Genomic DNA, 20,587 nt, shown 5'->3' with positions numbered 1-20,587 from the left:
AAAAAATGTTCCTCGTTCAAGTGATTCTTAGTTTGCAGAGTAGAAAGGACGTATGATGAAGCTGTGTTGTGTCTTCTGCTCTTTGAGGATCAGTAGGGATGGATTCTGTGATATCTCACTGTTAAAACATTCCAAAGAAAGGCTACTTGCTTATTGATGGGGACTAAGTTTTACCTCCTCACCAACAGGCCAGAAACCCCTTTCTCTAGGTCCATTTTGGAATTCAGGTATTATATTAAAGGTGGGAGAAAAGGATGATTTTAAACCACAAGGATTATAAAAAGGATGAACCTTGATAAAGGAATAATAAAATGTCAGGATATCTTTTGTGTTTCTAAATGAGTCCCTGTCTTTTTTGTTTGCCTGAATAACTAGATGGGTGTTATATATACAACAAAGGCAGATTTGGGGCACAGAGATGGAGAAAACTGAATTGTGCCACACAATTGAGTAGGAATTCTGACTCCCCAGAGGCAATCCAGGAGACGGGGGTGAGAAAAGTATCACAAAATGACAGAAGCGGGAACCTCAGCAGTTGTTGTGGCTAGTCAGGCCAGTGAGAACTCCCTGTATGGAATGAAGACCAGGAATGACTTATATGGGATTCTAACTTCCCATAATACACTTTCAATACTTAGTTCTGCTACACACAACCTGCCTAGTATCTGTGGTTGCTTTGATAAGGAATCAAGAAGTGGCTGCACTTCCACAGGGGTCAGTGGCAACAATGGCTGGTCAGAGATAAAGAAACTGTAATTCCAAACCAATGACAAGAAGTCAGTGGAGGCAGAACATTGGAGGCAGGTGACCATGAAAACATAGTCTTTTGGGAATTTACAAAAATCTTTAAAAAGGCAGTGGGCATCCACAAGACAAAGAATGAGGGTATGACTTGGTCTTGCCTAAATCCGAAGGGGCAAGGTAACTGCAGCTCACATTTTGGTTACAAATATATTACTTATCCTATGTAACTGAACTGGTGTGAACTAAGACTTATGAGCCTTTTCAAGAGTTGAGTCCTACAGTTCTAACCATCTGCTTTCAAACATCTCTGTGCACCCTCCTATTTTTAAGCCTAAGTAGTTTAAAATCATGCATACCAGTACATCTCTAATAAGTTACCCCACTTATAGTCATCCAGCCTATCCAATTACTCCAGTACCAACTCAGCACTGAGCCTCAACAGGCACCTATTAATGCAATTAAGTAGTTAATTTTTCTAGGATGTGCACAGCTGCAGCTTTTAACATTCAAATAGTCCTTATACTGCAGTGTCCTGGAAAAATCAAAGCAGCAATACCTTTAAAAATGTCATGGAACTAAAAACTCAAAGCACATAGAAAAATGCCACCAGCTGTAGACAGTAAAATCTATTCTACCTGACTAGCTGCATGTCAAAGAATCAATGCCTGTCCCGAGAGATGAACATGAACTAGTGCGTGAAGAGCTGCATGTTCAAGATTATTAAGATTGCTAAGTGATAATTCACGGAACACTGACCCCAGAGTTACAGTCTTGCTTCTCTTCCAAAATTCAGTTCATGGGAAATGACTTTGTCCTTGCCTGACAAGTTCAAATCTCTGCTTCTGTGCTCTGTGCTTCTATCCAGCAGCAATTCATTCATTTAACAAATGCATTTGTTCAGTAAACATTTACTGAATGCCTATCATGAGACAGGCACACTGTATTATAACAGTAATGCAACAAAGAACATTATCCTTGCCTGCAAGGAGCTTACAAACAAGGGATAAATGGGCAATTTACCATAAAGGGTGCTCTGATGAGGACAAAAGAAGGAAAATCATTTCATATAGAGCAACGATGCATATTTCAGCATGGTTCATGCACATGATACAAAGGTGGTGGCAAGAAATGAAGTTAAAGAGGCAACAATGAACTTGGTCACTAAGAGCTCTGATTATGGGGTCCTGTTGTGAAGTGAAATAAGAAATCTTTCTGGAGTAAGAACCTAATGGAGAATGCAGAGCCAGAAGCAGAAAGATCAGTTATAAGGTGATCAAATAAGGCAATCATAGTGAGGACTAAGACGGTAGAACGGCAACGGAAATAAATGGGTGGATAACTAACAGGATTTCACCGACTGGAAGGGAGTGCATGAGATTGTAGGAGGAATCAAAGATAATGACCAGCTCCATTTACTTGATAAGTAAAGATAGCACTTACTGAGCTACAGAGGGAGTGTCAGACCTGGGGCTTAGTGTTGGTGGAAGAAAAGCAGAGAATTAGAGGTACATGACATAGAAGTAGAAATGTCCAGTAGGTAGAAGAATGTTTTATTAACTAGGATCTTTTTTGTTGAAAGTGACAGATTTTAATCAAACTAGCTTTAAGAAAGAGTACAATGTACTATACATGTAATGGGATAACGATGCATCTGTACCTCAGTAACCAGAGAATTTGGCGGCCTAAATACCTTCAGGATTCTCTCGGCACTTCTCATCTCTTTTTCTCTATTTATGATTTATTTTTTAAGCTTAAAAGTTGATTATTATTGAGATATAATTCACATAGAATAAACTTCACCATCTCTCATTTATAGACTGGTCCTATCTGCTTACATGGTATACATGAAAGTAAACATGGCTGCCTACAATTCCCAAATTTTGTACCCTACAATTAGAGGTGACATTTAAAATATTTAACCACCAATCTGAATGGATGGCATTATTTCACAACACTGATGCACATTTGACCTGAGCAACCACCTTGATTCCAGTCCAAGATCTCAGAGAAAGGCTGACCTGACTCTCAGTCTCTAACCCAAAAATCTCATGACACAAATTTGTTGGCCAAGCTTGAATCAAGTGCCCATGCCTGGACAGATTAACTGTGGTACAAGGAAGAGTCATACAATAGCACAACTTCAACATGCAGATGGAAAGGGAGGGTCATTCCTAGAAAATGAGTCCTCATCAGAAAATCCCTTAGATATTTACCACAGACATCTAAGTGTGAACTCAGGAGAGATGCCGGCTTTTGGGGGTCATCAGCATGTGGATGGTAATGATGCCATGGAAGAAGACGAAGATCATTTAGGGAAGATGTGTATGGATGAAGGAGAAAGCTAAAGAAAAAGAGCTTTAAGTTCTAAAATTAATGAAATTTGGCAGAGAAAAGGTCACTTTGAGGGGGGCTGAGAAAGAATGACCAAAGGGGTAGGAGGCAAACCAAAAGAGTATGTAAAGAATATATTGTCAGGAAGCCAGAGAAAGAAAAGGATTCAAGATGACACTCATGTAAAATGTTTCAGAGAAATCAAATGCCCTTTCAAATCAGCAAGAAGAGGTCTTTAGGAGCTAAAATAAGAACAATTGCAACAAAATTGCAGGGACATGAGCAAGAATGTTGAGGGTGGAGGTGTGAGAGGAAAGTGTGAGAACAGGGACAGCATGTCACCATCATACTCAGAAGAAGCTGGAATCCCTAAAATGCACAAAAATATTTTTGTGTGTGTAGATACATGACTAGTGAGATTTGACACAGCTCTGTGATTGTTTGTATTTACAGTTTTTGACACACTGAATCATGAATTTTGGTTCTGGACCATGTTTTATGCAAATATGAGCTTCCCAGGCTTATGTTCATTATGAATATGGATTTTTTGTATCAAGGCAATATAAACTATGGAAAAGTATATAAGTAAAATCATAAAGTGTCCATTAAAATCATAATTCATATTACCATATGATACAATTCTTAATGCATTCTTACTTACATATTACTTCACCAACTGTTTCTAAATGAACAAGAATGACTTCCTTAGAAACAACTTAAATTGCTGATACGGTTTGGCTGTGTCCTCACCCAAATCTCAACTTTAATTGTAGCTCCCACAACTCCCACGTGTCATGGGAGGGACCCAGTGGGAGGTAGTTGAATCATGGGGGCAGGTATTTCCCTGGCTGTTTTGATGATAGTGAATAAGTCTCACAAAATCCGATGGTTTTATAAAGAGAAGTTTCCCTGCACAAGTTCATTCTCGCGTGCTGTCGTGTAAGACATGCCTTTCTCCTTCTGCCATGATTGTGAGGCCTCCCCAGCCATGTGGAACTGTGAGTCCATTAAACCTCTTTTTCTTTATAAATTTCCCAGTCTCAGGTATATCTTTATCAGCAGTGTGAAAATGGACTAATGCAATTGCCTTATAGACAATGATGTATTCCTCTGACATTCAACTCACTGACAAGACCCCTTACCAACCAACAGCTATTGAAATCTAGAGTTCGATATAAACTGCATATTCAGAGAAGGCCAACATTTACTCAAGTAACAATCTTCTATTTCTTTGGGGTTTTTAAAACTCAGCGTTTGACTCCAAAATTGTTTTTAGCCTGGTAATTTTAAATTCCATAACTTTCGTTACTGTCTCTTGACTATAAGAATAAGTTTCTTTGATAACTCTTAACCAAAATGACACACATATGGAATAAGTGAAAACCAAGTTGAAAAAATTAAAATGTTCCTCATTGTGCCACCCAAAAATCAGTTTACCCAAGCCCAGAATACCCGAATCTCCTAATGAGAGCCTGAAAATATTCTGAGACTGGCATACTGGAAGTTATGAATAATTGGAAGAGAATCTTTTCTCAAAAGCCACACGAAAATCCTATCAACTCAGTACAATTCATTTAGCCTTTTAGTGCAAGCCTAATAAGCAAATGCTCTGAGACTCAATTTTCTATTGCTTTAAAGGTGACAATAACTGCAAAAATAGAAATTTCTGCCTCGATCAATTTATTTCAATAGTAGCTAACTTTACTGGATCACCAAGTTAACCCTGATGTATCATATTAGAGATTTTTTCTACTTGAGATGAAAAATATTATTGTCTTATATACCATTTCATATTAAGTACTAATTGACTTAAATCCAGTTTATTATTCTAAGATTAATTTTGTTTGATGCATTAAGTTTTACAGAGAATTCCACCCGCAACCTAGTCAAGTTATTTGAACAACTTGACAAGATTGGCACTGCATCACTGAGGGAAATATTTTCAGCCCTCAGTTACAGGGGCTCAGGTATATATTCAATAGGTAGGATTGGGCCTTAGACATAAGCAAGACATTATAAAAAGTCCATTTCTTTCTTTTTAAGGAAAAAAAATAGTTGAACATGATGGCCACTGGACATTTGCTGATTTGCGGTTAATTTAACGTTGAGTCAAGGCCATATCATGCCCTCAAGTAAACAGAGTCATCTTTTTTTCTGAATGGAATATGTGCTTCCGATCTCTGCAGATGTCCAATAATCCTCTGTTCTCTACATTGTGCCCCAGAGGCATAAGCAATTTAGAGAAATTAGTTCATTCATGTCCAAGATAACAACCACTTTAGATTTATTATCAGTGATGACGATTGTGTTGCAGTTTATTTTAAGGCCAATATCCCCTTGTATAGTTTGCAGCAGGGAACTTGACCTCTGCAGTCCTTTGGCATTGGTAATAGCATGAGTACTTAACGCTCGACACATATCCGCAGGGTGTTGAGCAATGCAGGAAAAGTGTAGTCAGTTCCGTAGAGGATAAATGGTAACATGCATTCGATATTAGTTCAGTTTTTCCTAGTGGACACACAGAGGTTTGAACATAGGCAGCAGCTCTGAGTCCCTGCATGAAAAACCAAACTGTGATGTGAACTGGTGGTTACGGGTAGAGTGAAAGAAAGGATACAAGAAAAAAAAGACAGGGAAAAGAGGTGCTCCCCAGGAGTAGCTTAGAGGAGCTCCACAAATACATAAACTGAAGCTGTACTCAGTTAACTATTGGGATGATTAACAGAAAACCTGCATTTGCATCAACTGAACCAGAGGATTATTTCAGAGAAGAGCAAGTAGTCTAAAGGTTGCTTTGGAAAGTGCTCAAGTACCTTCTTGGTGGATGAAAGAAAGTCACCACCAAATTTCAAGGAATCTAGAATTACTTTGATTCGCGAGCAGTGGAAAGTCAATGAATATTTTTGAGTAGAGGAGTAATGTCACCAGAAGTCAGTTACATCATGGGAATCATGGATGGTAGAAAATTGTGGAAGAAACAGATCAGAAGGTGAAAACTAGAAGCTCACTTTTGGAGATACTAAATTAAGGACAGTTTTTATGAGTTTTAGTACCCTTAAAAATATGCCTTTATGAAAACAGTTTTGATCAAGGGTTTCAAAGGCTTTCAGTAATTTGCTTCTGTTTGGGCAAAGTGTAAATTCTTTTCCTGGTCTATTTGAAGCCTAGTTCTTCAGTCTAACTGGGCAAAAATCAACTCTACTCTAAGGAAGCAAATGAGGAAAAAAAAAAGAAAAGAAAAGAAAAGAAAATTGGCTACTTGGCTGAATTGACCAATCAATTAATTCAGTCAACCTTGCAGTACCATTCAATCTAGAGACACATCTCTTCAGGACTGTGAAAAAAAAAGAAAGGTTAAGACCTCTTCCCCCAAGGTTACCATTCTAAAGAATGAAATAATGCTTTTATCAAACAATTAGATCTCTCAACAAAATCAATTACTGATTGTATCCCAGATTCCTGGGAGAACCACTTCACAAAAAGTGGTTCTTTGTAAGTTGTCAAGGACAAGAACACAGCAGTTTAAAATCTTTTTTGATAACCGTAATGGTCATTAATGCATGCTTTACAAAATGAAATGCTTTGATCTTTAAATTTTCTAAGGAAATGAAAATTTATAGCAAAGCGACCACTGTCTAATTTTTTTAAATGATAAATGCTTTCACCTAATGACGCAGGAAGAGATTTTGGTATTATTTCTCAAAAGGGTTGATAGCACGAGTGCTTCTTCTAGCTTATATCTCCTGTACTTATAGCAACAAGATTTAAAATACTGCATTTCCAAATACCAAAAAATCTTAATGCCAGCTTGAGGAGCTATGTTTCTCTCTGGTTTTAAAAAGACTATGGGGACCTGTTGCCTTAAAAAGTAAGAAAATACTTCTTGGCTAGGAGCGGTGGCTCATGCCTGTAATACCAGCACTTTGGGAGGCTGAGGCAGCCTGATCACCTGAGGCCAGGAGTTCAAGACCAACCTGACCAACATGGCGAAACCCCATCTTTACTAAAAATACAAAAAGTAGCAGGTCATGGTGGCAGGCACCAGTAATTCCAGCTACTCAGGAGGCTGAGGTGGGAAAATCACTTGAACCTGGGAGGTGGAGGTTGCAGTGAACCAAGATCGTGCCACTGCACTCCAGCCTGAGCAACAAAGCAAGACTTCATCTCGAAGAAAAAAAATAATATACTTCTTTTCAGTAAATATAAAAGCCAAGCCCTGATGTGAACTTGTGATCTTCTTCCTTTGTATCTGTTTTAATTTTTTAGCTATAACAAATTATCTTCTATTTTCTTCTGTTCAGGTAATGAAAGTGTGAAGCATGTTTTAATTGAATAAGTGATTACCCACAGGAAGAAAACCGTGTTCTGGTAAAGCTTGTTATGGATTTGGTTTCAAGTGCTGCAATTCTGGAGTGAATCTGCTCCTTTAATTAATGGTTTCCATATCAAAACCAGAAGATTTTGGTAATTTTTTTTTTGAAGTTATGACGGGTTTTTCAAGATAGTTGCTTTAGGAAAGCAATGGAGAGAATTAGGTTAAACAGAATAGGGAGGGATTCAGAACAAAGTGCTTTGTTTTAGCCAGCAGAAAACATATTTTTTAAAAAGAAGAATGTTGATGTCTGTAGGCAAGTTCTACACTCTCGTTCAATAAGAACTCACAGATCCCAACAAACTTCCTATTTTGTTATACCCGCCTCTTCACATATATTTTTATTTAGTGCCTGTTACTGAAAGCATTTTAGCTTTCTGCTTCTGAGGTTGTTCTGTGTGTTAAAGGATAGAGCCAATTTAATCTACATGATCTGCTCTCCAAAAATTTATTTCACAAGACTGATTATCTAAACACTAACAGAGAAGTACTACAAAAAAGAATTGAGCTGTCTTTTTAAATTACTTTTGTTTGGGGCATTTTATTTTGTGTGTGTGAGTTTATGTCTATGTGTGTGAGTGAATTGAGAATATATATTTTTATTCTTCTGCCTTTCTTTTGTTAACAGATGCTTTGTCAACATATAGATAAAGTTGTAGGCATTAATATTATTGTGGGGATTTTTTTTGTAAAGTTACACCTACATATTTGGATTTTTGAGTAGATATATTAGTATATTACTAGGATATCTAGCTTTTAAATTCTTAGAACATGAACAGTCATATAAAACCTTTAGGATTTCATTTCCCAATTTATCAAAACCTACATTACTGGAGTCAAGAGACATAAGTGACTTGAAAACATAGGTGCTATTGTTTGGATGTGTCCCCCAAAGTTTAGGGTGTTGGAAACTTCATCCCCAAGGCAACATTGTTGAGAAGTGGAATCTTCAGGAGGCGATTACATTATAAGGACTCCGCCCTCAGAAATGGATAGATGCCATTCTCATGGGAGTGGATTCGCTATTATGAGAGTCAATTCCAGACAAAACAAGTGAGTTCTGCCCTTTCTGCCCCTTCCTTGCTCTCGGTCTCATGCTCCCTCACCCTTCCACCTCCTGCCATGAATGAAGCAGCAGGAAGGTCTTCACCAGATCAGCCCCTCTACCCTGGACTTCCCAGCTCCCAGAACTATAAGAAATAAGTCTCTGTTCTTTATGAATTACCAGTCTCAGATATTCTCTCATAGCAGCACAGAATGAACTTAAGATAAGATTTGTCACTTCTGTTAGTTTCAATGCTGAATACCCCCTGCCTGGCCCGAAGTTTTGTTCAGAGTAGGTTTTCAATAAATGAGTGTCTTTTTAAAAGTTAATAAATGTGCAAGGCCTCCTTCTGCTCTGCCTCTGATCAGCTGCATGGCAAATCATTGGACCTCTGCAGGGGTGCAAATTGGCCCCCTTGGGTAAATATCCTGTAGTTAGGTTTTGCTCAGTGAGAGCTGTATTCTGTTTTTAATGCGTTTATAGGAGACACATTCTCCAAGTCTCTATTGACCTGACTTCACCACTCCCTGTTATTGTACAACTCAATGGCTTTCTCCGATTAGCTTACCTGCCTGGAACCTGAATTGATGTGAATTCGTAACCCATAATTATATGCTCTCTATGGATCTCTAATACTCTTATTTTAAAAAATGAAAGTGAAGTTGGACTATATTCTTATTGTGCAAGGAAGAAAATTTAATACTTCTCAACAATGAATCAAAAAATAATAAAATTGCAATTCTAATAATTGAATTAGTTTATAAATGTAAGAATATGAATGCCAGACATAAAGTTTCTTTTTTTTCTTTGACAAAAGTACACTCCTTCCTCACTATCCATGAGGGATTTGTTACAGAATCCCCTCAGATGTCAAAACTCAAGGATGGTCAAGTCACTTATGTAAAATGGCATAATATTTGCATATAGCTTCTGCACATCCTCCTGTATACTTTACATAATTTCTAGATTACTTATAATGGCTAATACAACTTATAATGGCTAATATAATGGCTAATACAATACAATACATGCTATATAAATACAATTGTTATTTTGTATTTTATATTGTTGTGTTATTATGTTTTTCCCAGTGTATTTGATTTGTAGTTGATTGAATATGCAGATGCGGAACCCACAAACAAGAGGGGCTGATGGACATTCATCATTGCCTTGGTACATCATGGCGGTTTATCTGTTACTTATGAGACTGTGCCTTGCTGTATTAATTATTGTTATGTATAAAACTAAACCACAGACCATAGAATTTCAAATCCCATAGTTTAGATAGCTTATATGCCACATAATTTGAGAGTACTTCTTATGGAGAACTTTCAAACATTTTGCCAATTGGAAGGTACACAATAAAATTCTTGAGTGAAATGAACTGTTAGAAAATTATAATTTAATGTAAAATTTTCACCAATAAAATATGTGAGTGGTATTCCTGTAGCAAATAAGAGAACATCGAATAATTACCAATATATTACATTATCTGACATCAAAGAATTATGAAAATTTCTTCACACTGTACATTAAAGGATTAAAAAACCTGTCATCTTTACCCATGTACAGATTCATATGATGAATATAATGTAATATAGTAACATATGCCTTTATTTCTTAACTTTTTAGACTTAATCAGAGCAGGTAAAAACTTTCCCATAAAAATAATATATATTTTATTACTTATACATATCAATAGAAACTTCCAGAGACAAACATGTACAATGCTGAAATTTAAAATTTATTTGTGTATTTTGTTAACATCCTTTTTTTTTTTTTTTTACCAATCCCATTAATCGATTTCATGCATTTGATTCTGATACATATATTTAAAAAATCTAATAGTTAAAATCTTAAAACCAGTCACATATGCGGGGATTAAGAAATATTCACAGTTGCAAAGAAAACATGGAACAGACTCATCCATTCTATCAGTAAGAGTCTCCTTAGTTGATAAAGTATTGCTTACAAAATAATGCATGATTAACATTGAAACAATTAAATTTAAAATACTCCAGCCAAACTGCAACTAAAACACTTAGCACAAAAAGCCCCTAATTACTTATTTTCTTTGTTACAATGTCTAGAACAATACAGAAATACACAAAGCAGTGGTGCTAGAGATGTACTTACTGTCTCCGTAATTGAAGTTCCAGGCAGAGCACTGTGAGGAGCGTATTTATGACACGATCTGACTGGTCCACAGACTTAGAGTACAACAAACCAAATTTCACACCCTCTTGTTCTCTTTTGGCATTGGCTTCGCTCTTCCTTCTTGTTTTGAGAAAGGGGTTGATGGTCTCCCGGCTGAGTGTGGTGATGCCTGAAGGCTGTTAGATAACTGGAATCAATTTATCAATGGGAAGAAGCTTCTTCCACTAATGAAATGGCAGGTATCCAGGTCTATGCTTCCAGTAATATGAGCAGCTAATTTTTGTCAGCTACAAGGTGTTGCACGTGACAGCATCGTTTAGACTTGTTTGTCCTAACAGTGGCTCCTTCTCTATTGTGCTGATGTACCGAAACAACTCTTCTGGAAAAACATTATTGTGAAAAGTTTCTGGCAAAGAATAAGGACGAGTATGTAGTTTAGTCTAATGTATTAGAGGAAATTTGTAAGGAGAATCTAAACATAAAGAGGGTTTTAGATTCCTTTTATATGTTTTCAAAATAAATAGGAAGCAGCCTCAGCAACATCGCAAAACCTCGTCTCTATGAAAAACTCAAAAACTTATCTGGGCGTGGTGGCACACACCTGTAATGCCAGCTACTCGGGAGGCTGATGTGGGAGAATCACTTGAACCTGGGATGTCTAGGCTGAAGTTAACTGTGATCATGCCACTGCAGCCCCTCCTTGGCTACAGAGTGAGACCCTGTCTCAAAAATAAATAAGAAGGATATACAAATACCTTCAATATATTAGAATAAAAGAAGTTAATAGTCATTGGAGTCTAATTGACAAAGGTTTGAAACTCCTACCATTTTCTAATTGATTCCTAATAAACTTGGGCAAGTTATTACAACTCTGGATATCAGGAGTTGCAAGAGGGGCTGTTTCTGTCTTTGTTTTGTGGTAATAATATAAACTATAAAAACAAAGCAGACTTTTATGACCATTAAATTAGGTAACATATAGCACAATGCCTGACACACAGGTATACTCAGTGAGCAAAAGAACTTGTCCTACCACCACTTCAAATAGATCTACTGTTTGCCTCAACTAAATATGTTATTTGACATATCAAATATTATAACTTCCCAGGTTTCCCAGGGAGCAAGAAAAACACTGGTCCCACTATCCATGTGAGAATAGGATATAAATACACAACATTAGGAAACTCTCTGGCTCACACTAACCACTTGGCTTGAGCCAAGGTTTTGTCCACTGCTGGGGGTCAGACAGGTCTGGGAATCTCTAATGGACTAGAAGGGTAGCCCAACAAAGGAATGTTTGCATGGAAGCTGGTAGCCTCATTGCTGAATCTGGAGATGAACATGCATTGTGACTTGGCAAATGATCTCCTTCAAGTCAACTTTCACGGGGGCTAAAGAAACTCATGGATGGTCATTTATTCCAAGGAGACAAAGAGGAAAGCACTACAAACAGGTCTGGCAACAAAGCCAGGGATGTGAGTGTTGATTGCAAATATATTACTGGTGCAATTAGTCAAACATCTGTGGACTGGACCCATGGACATGTCTGCTCTCTAGTTTAGATAGATAAAGATTTGTAAGTAAACATTTCAAGGATTTCTTCGCATTGTAAAATATTGATGCACAAGAGCACCATATTGGGACCTCCAGAACAGTCTATCAAAGAGGAGAGAGACATTTTCTCCTGATTCACTGAGCACCCAGCCCAATTTAGGCACTTTGAGGACTGTGGCACATCAATTGTGGTGCCTGGCCCAGCAGAAGCAGTGCCCCCTGAGACCTTAGTGTCTGGAAAAAACAATAGGGCTAGGAAGGAGGACACTGGCACCAGGCTGAGGATTTTGCCTGTGCCTGGAGCTTCAGTATTAAAATTTGGAGCAAGAAATAATAACATTCTGGCTACTATTATTCTCATGGTCCCATTTGCAACCCCAGGTTGGTGAAACCTAGAGACTCTTGGGTGACATTTTCCAGTTCACTTCAAGCTTGATATCATACCCACTGTCTAGCTTCTCTTTCTTAACTCCCTCTAATTCTTCCCAAAAGGTGAATGGAAGAAAAGCAAAACAGTTACGGGTTCACAGTTTTTCATTGTTTGTGTTTTATTTATATGGCTAATTTCATTTCCAGTCCCTCATCTAAAGTAAACCCTACAGTGTTGTGGTGGCTGCTTATCATCAGAGAAAGTGATTTGAAAGAAGCCAGGTATTCACAGTCTATACAGCAAAGAACATGAATGACCCAGAAGTAGAATGGCTTGAAATGTATTTTACTAGTGAGGACAGCATAAGCCACACTTTACTGCGTGTCATCCAGCTGGCTGTCAACTAAACAATACACTTTTCAGGATGAATTGTTTCAAGCAGGAACTTAAAATTCAGCACTTAAATCTTTCCGGTGGGATTTTGTTTAAATTTTAGAGTGTGAACATTTGATAACCTATCACCTTTTACATTACATTTATTTTTACAGTATCACTTACTTGCTTTAACAAATCTTGCATGTGAAGGATGTAAGAATACAAGTACTTCAGGCAGCCTTCAGATTTCTCCTGTCTAATGTTTTATTCAGCCAATCAACGTAGCTGCCACTCTGTACTGCTAAACAGAAGGATGCACAGCAATCCTGCAAGCAGCTAAGAAGAGCACACACACACCCCTAAGCCCCAGGATGCATCAGGGAGGAATTGACTCAAACCAAGAAGCTTCGTATCCTTTAAGTCCTTTAAAGTAATAGGGTGACATTTCTCATAGTGTCAGGAGCCCTTCAAACATGCTGAATTAGCAAGACAACTTAATGAGGATTAGACTAATTTGACAGAAGATGTAGAACACCTTCTCCAGACCTCCTCACTTTAATTTCAATCTGATATCCAGTAGCTAAAGGTGAAGGAGGGAGTGACCTTCACCACTAACTTCAAGTCTTCAAGTTAACAGAGCAGAATTGCTCTTCTTCAGATGTCAGAGTAACCACGATGCATGATGTTGATAGGGGTCAAATTGCCCAAGATATATATTTTCATTCACCTCCTTAGAGATTGGACCTGACAAAACTGTAATAGCTTACTGAGTTACAAATGACAATGACATACTGGATATTTTCAAGCACTTTTATTTCTCTTACTTCCTGTGACCGGTTAGAAAAGAAAGCCGTTATTCCACAAGACAGTGATTTTGAAATATTTCAAAAGAATTTTCCACAGCAGGTAATTGTATAATGCAGCTTATGCATCCCCCTATGTTATGTATACATGGAATATTAAAGTCAACAAATAGGCTGTGTAGGGTGGCTTATGTCTGTAATCCCAGCACTTTGGGAGGCCAAGGTGAGAGCATCATTTGAGCCCAAGAGTCCAAGGCTGCAGTGAGCTATGATCATACCATTGCACTCCACCCTGGGCAAAAAAATGAGACCCTGTCTCAAAAAAAAAAAAAAAAAAAAGCCAACGAATGTCTAAAGTTCATGGTTCCTTTCCCACAAGTTTAGCTAGAATCTAGATCATGAATCTAGATCACAATCTATAAGCATGAATCTAGATCACAGACCAACAAACCTTCTTCTGTAAAGGGCCACATAGCGAATAGTTGCAGCTTTGTTGCCATGTGGTCTCTGTCACAACTACAAAGCTTTGGTGTTGTAGAGTGAAAGACATTGTGTAAACCAATGGGTGTGGCTGCATTGCAATAAAACTTTATCACAGATACTAAAATTTGATTTTATATAATGTTCATGTGTCACGAAATTATTTTTGATTTTGTTAACCATTTGAAAATGTAAAAAAAAAATTATTAAATCATAGTGAAATGGGAGAGTTCCCTGATTCCCCTGGTGGGACATGTAGCAGGGGTGTGGCCTGCCTGTTCCATCTCTGGGCAGCTCAAACCCCAGCAGGAGCATGCAGGCAGACAGGTGCAGAGGCCTGGGCGAGGGCTTTGGGCTCTCGGCCCTGTGGTAGTATGTAGGGGTGAGTGCCTGCAACCCCAGTATTACAAAGCTCTTTCAGCTTTGCCATCTGAAGACAGCTTGAATGTTAATCAGCTCAATGGACCCTCTGCCTTATTGCAAGGACCCAGGGCCAGGGTGACAGCCTTCTGTATCCTGAGCTCTTGCCCAGTATCCTGGAAAAATTAAGTGACGTGAGGGCTTGAAGGATCAATGCAAGGTTTTATTGGTGGTGGAGGTGGCTCTCAGTGAGATGAATGGGGAGCCGGAAGGTGAAAGGGTGGGAGAGATAATCTTACCCTGGAGTTTGGCTGTTCTCTGTGAACTCCTCTTGACATTCAGGTGCCTCTTCCCTCCTTCTCTGCCATCCCGCACTGCTACTCACTGCTGCTGTCCGCTGCTCCTCTCCATGTTCAGCCACTTGTGTGTGGGAGTGTGGCAGGCCATAGTGGTTTGGGAAAATGCAACAATCGGGCATGAAAACAGGAGTACCTGTTCTCACTTACGTCCACAGGGGCAGGCCTGAGGGTGGAGCCCTCACCAAGGACCTCACCCTTCTCTACCCAGCACTTCCCTGTCCCCGTCCCATATCAATAGGCTACACAAAAAACAATGAGTGGTTCAGATTTCACCCAAGATTATAGCCTAGATACCAAGTTTTAAAAGATTTTGTGAACCTTCAACATGTTATTTCATATTCTTTAAGCTTTAGACATTTAATGATTCTGACATTTGAGTATTTATAGAATTTGTTAACCTACTGATACTGCGAGCTTGGAAGAACATTAGGTATGTCTCAACGTTAATGCGCATATGAACCAGCCAGGAGACCGTGTTGAATGCTGACTCAGATTCAATGAGTCTGAGGTTGGACCCAGATTCTACAATTCTAACAAGCTCCCCAGTGATGCTCATGCTCTTAGCCTGTGATCCACACTTTGAGTACCAAGGCTTACAGCATGTACAATTGAAATTCAACCAAACATGCTAAGGGCTGGCAATTCAATCAAATAATAAGTATTCACTGAGAGCTTGCTACATGTCCACTTCTGTGCGAGGTGCCTAGGGAAATTGTAAAAAATATATAAAATATAGTTCTTTTCAATAAGGAGTTTACAATCAAGATAACCACACAAGCAACAGGAGTAAATTATAAGGAATGAGTTAAGGAGACTTTAAGTGACAAGGAAGTTCAGAGAAACATAATAATAAATGGAATTTGGGAAAGTACCATAGAATAGGTAAGCCTCTATCTGAACCACAAAGAAGATCAGTAAAAGAGAGAGGGAAGACTTAAAACAGCATTTCCAAAGTCATGAAGACAGAAATGTGGTGGCTCTAGGATGTCTGTCTAGGAAATAGTTGTGGGAAACCACCTGGCTGGAGGGGGTGGCATCTGAAGTTATTGCTTGGATTATGTGGTTGTTCTATATGGCTTGGGAAACTGTTAATGGAAATAAAGGGAGATTCATTGAAACCCTATGTAAGACTCCCCATGGTGCCATTCTACAGGCACCCCATGGCAAATCTCCTAAAGACTCAGCTTCTTTCAAAAGCGTTTATTTAAGAACACATTTAGTTGTTCCATATTTTCATGGTTAACTTGGAGTGGAAGTCAGTAGCCTCGACTGTTTACTGTGGGAAGTGACATATCTCAAGTATTTAGTGGTAAGTACATTTATCAGAGCTGAAGTTCCTAATAAGAAGCAATTGAAGTATTATTCTTTGTCTCCCAAGCAAAATGTTTCCTGAAATCCTACTTTTAGAAATTGCTTATTTTAGATTAAGACCATGCTTCTCAAACTTGGGATATGCGGCAGTGTGCAGGGAACATGGACACTCAACAGGAAAAAAGAAATTGGTACATTTTCCTAGAGTGTCGTTTTTCTTGATATAGTGAAAATAACAATGAAACAACTTAGCCATAACCCCAATGTTGTTCTTATAGTAACCAAACATGGACATATTATGAAATAGGATGCAAAAATCACATGATTTCTTTTTAAATAATAAATCAAATTATTTCAAAGGAATATGGGTCTTGAGCCTAGAGCTCTGGGCTCCCCTTTGAGAGGTCGAGGGGATGTATCTTCACTCTCCTCAGCCTTTAGAAGTTCTTTTGTGAAAACTTAAAAAAGCTTTGAATTGATGTCCACCGGTTAAGTACTATGCAACAATTAAAGATGAGAGACCAGGATACACATAACAACTTGGCTGGATCTGAAAAACAGCCTGTGGAGTGAAAGAAGCATGAAAAAGACTAAGATCTAACACACAGTATTACCATTCACATAAATTAAGATACCTGCAAATAAAATAGAAATACATAGTCTACAAAAACACAAACAGAATAACAAATTAAATAATAAATGAATTAAATCAAACCTCTGCACTTGAGGTTCAAAAAGAATTAAAGGGTTAAATCACCACCAACTAGGAAGTGTTTCTTTTTAAATGAAGATATCTTTAGATATTTACCATGAAATCTTCATTAACAGCAAGGTAAGATTTAATTATCAGAGCAGGTTGTGAGAGTTTGAGGAAATAGTAACAGGAAGAGAGTGAGGAAGAGAAGAAAAAAAAAGAAGAGGCATTAAAAAACAACTCAAATTTATTTATTATTTCAAACATTTCAGATGTTTGGGCCAAGTCTTTCGCATGCACACTCTGAGAGAAATACTGTCTTTATCCCAGTTGACAGATGAGGAAATTGACACGTGGAGAGGTCAAAAAGAAATTTGCCAAGGTCACTCAGCTTATAAGGGCAAGATATTTTTCAGACTTTGATCTGCCTATTCCCGATCAAAGGTCTGAATAACTACTATGCACGGCTTAGCAGTAGAAGTGCCTGAACACACAGCATAAGATCAGGAGTTACTAGGGCAGAGATGCTGACCTGTAGGGAGAGAATTGCTAAAGAAAAAGAGAAAGAAGGGAGGTGGGGAGAGATGTGGGACGACACTGCAGAAAATTACACCTTTCACAACTTTGTCCTTAGCCAACCTTAAAGTTTATGATTTTTTTCAAGTTCAGCTATAATTTATTTGCAGGTCTTTACAAACAATGTAATATTTTATCTACACACTTGAAACAAACATTTTTATGACTTCTCTAAAAAACGTGAAGACAATTTGAGAAAAGCTTATGCCATTTCATTGAAAAAGAGGTAATTTTTGTTATTTTTATAGGGACTTTTTAAGAGAAAGTACTGGGGCCTAATATTAGAAGTTTTAGGTGTCTAACCTATAGTTCTGTGGCTTACATTCACTCCTGAAGAAGCCTTGGAAATTAACTTAGTATCATACATTATTTAGTCACCATTCTTTTTTTTTTTTTTTTTTTTTTGAGACGGAGTCTCGCTCTGTCGCCCAGGCTGGAGTGCAGTGGCGCAATCTCGGCTCACTGCAAGCTCCGCCTCCCAGGTTCACGCCATTCTCCTGCCTCAGCCTCTCCAAGTAGCTGGGACTACAGGCGCCTGCCACCACGCCCGGCTAATTTTTTGTATTTTTAGTAGAGACGAGGTTTCACCGTGGTCTTGATCTCCTGACCTTGTGATCCGCCCGCCTCAGCCTCCCAAAGTGCTGGGATTACAAGCGTGAGCCACCGTGCCCGGCCTAGTCACCATTCTTAAAAAGGAAAATAACAATTAGTTTTAAGATAGGGTAAGGATCAAAAACTTAAGTGTCTATATGGTGCTGTGACAAAGAAAAGCACTGTGTCAGTACGCGCAGTCTCTGCTAAGAGACTGCATTCTCTTCTCTTCCACTTTTTAATTATGTCAACCTCAGTCCTTGACTTGGAATTTTAGTTCCTTGATCACACTGACAATCATCTCCCTGGTTCTACCTCAAAGACTGTGACTGAGGTCTTTTTTTTTATGAGAATATATGATGTTTTCAATGCTTTTGATGCAGCTTCATCCCAAGACAACAGCTCGCAATTCATCAAAGCCCTAATTGGCAGGTGTGGAATTAGTTTTCATATAAAATCCAGTTGTGGATTTCTGCTTTGTTTACCTGCACTAATAATCATTCAACTGGATCCTTATACAAAAATAGTGTATTAAAATATCTCCAACATGTTCATCAAAGAAATTTGGAATTTCTACGTATTGTGGGGTTTTCTTGTTGTTATTATTTTATCAATGATATCCAAAATGCCGTATTTTTCTGTAATTGTTTTGAATTTTTTTAACATCACATATTGCCTAGAATAAATTATATCCTGCCCCTAAAGACTCAAGAACTGCTAAAAACTTTTCTCTTAGAAAGCCTAACTTCCTAAACTTAGGAAAAAATAATCTCCTATAAAGAACAAAGGAGAGATAACAAAATGTTTTGTTATTGAGTTGTTTCAAATCTCTAACACAAATGCCATAAAAGCATATCTATTGATATTTCTATGCTAAAAAATATTATAAATATTTAAAATTATTTAACTGATGATAGCATTTTAATCACAGAGTGTCTGCAATTTTCTTAAGGAAGAACAGACTTACTAGAGTGATGACATGGATTGAAGGCTAGAATAAATAACTTATATTTTTTAATAACAGTCACAGCCAAAAATAATACTTTATGGACTAAAATGCATAGAACATTAACATTCAGCATTTTTGCAGAAAAAAAGGCAAGTAGATTTTGAATTGACATTTTCAAGCGTATGTTACTTCTGTCAAATGTGAAGTGAACAAGCCTAATCATAATTCAACTATCACATTCAGCTAATCTGAGAACATCATTCTAAAACAACATATCAGTAGTTCATCTGTCCATCTACTGCTTCCCAACATCTTGTACTTCTCAACATTGCAAGTGCTCCAAATTGAGCAGAGTGGTGACAAGCTACTGACACTGACATTTATGCCTTAAACATCCACACATATAAAATAGTTCTCCCATTATTTTCTTAGAGATTCAAACCTTCATGTCAATTTGCTTTCCTTAATTGCTTTTTTGTTTAGCTTTCAGGACTTTTAAAAGCTATTCATAGTATGAAGCAATGTTTGAAGACGTTTGTCATCTAAAATAGCTTTTATTCTCACTTAACACTTAGAAGCAGAAAGAATTTTCAACATATTAACTAAAACAGTGTGGCTTTAACATATTTAATTAAAAGAGATGTTGGGTGAAGATGTAATCATTCACTCATTCATTCATTCATTCATCTATCTATGCAACAAACTTTTTGAGTACCTACTATACTAAGATAATAAAACATGGTTCTCGCCCTTAAGGATTTCCAAATCTAGTAGGGAAAAATAAGTGAACAATAATTACAATGAAGTCTGAGAATTATTGTAATAGAGATTTACACATAGCGTAGGAAATAGGAATAAAAATTCTACCTGTGTGGGGTGAATGGTTAAAAGATTTGTAGACGTCACAGCTTAACCTATGTATGGTGTGCTTTTTTTTCTCATATAAAATTCTCTGTTTTTCGGAATGACTCAGCATTCAACTCTGTCTTTAGAAAATAAGATACTAAAAGAGACGATCATGAGGACAGTTATAGTGTCTAACATACCTTTTCCCAAGGAGGTTATTGCAAAAAAAAATTCCATTTTACATTTTTGACTGTCCAAAATAATTTTTTTCATTAATTTAAATATTTAGGAGATAGCCCTACCGTCAAGAACAAGAACCTCACAATTTAGCTGAGGAGAAAGATTTCTGCACAACTAATCATAATATAAATATAAATAATTATAAAAAGCACAAGAGCAAAACATGACACTTTTCAGGATAAAAAGACAAAAGTGGCTAGGCACAGTGGCTCATACCTGTATAATCCCAGCACCTTGAGAGGCCAAGTCAGAAGGATTGCTTGAGCCTAGGAGTTTGAGACCAGCCTGGGCAACATAGTGAGACCCCGTCTCTAAAAAAAGTAAAAAATATATAGGAAGGCACGGTGGCACATGCCTGTAGTCCCAGCTACTCAGGGACTAACGTGGGAGGATCTTTTGAGCCCAGATGATTGAGACTGCAGTGAGCTGT

Source organism: Hylobates moloch, unplaced genomic scaffold, assembly GCF_009828535.3.
Source record: "Hylobates moloch isolate HMO894 unplaced genomic scaffold, HMol_V3 SCAFFOLD_2, whole genome shotgun sequence".
Classification (NCBI taxonomy): domain Eukaryota; kingdom Metazoa; phylum Chordata; class Mammalia; order Primates; family Hylobatidae; genus Hylobates; species Hylobates moloch.
This window is presented reverse-complemented; position numbering follows the sequence as displayed.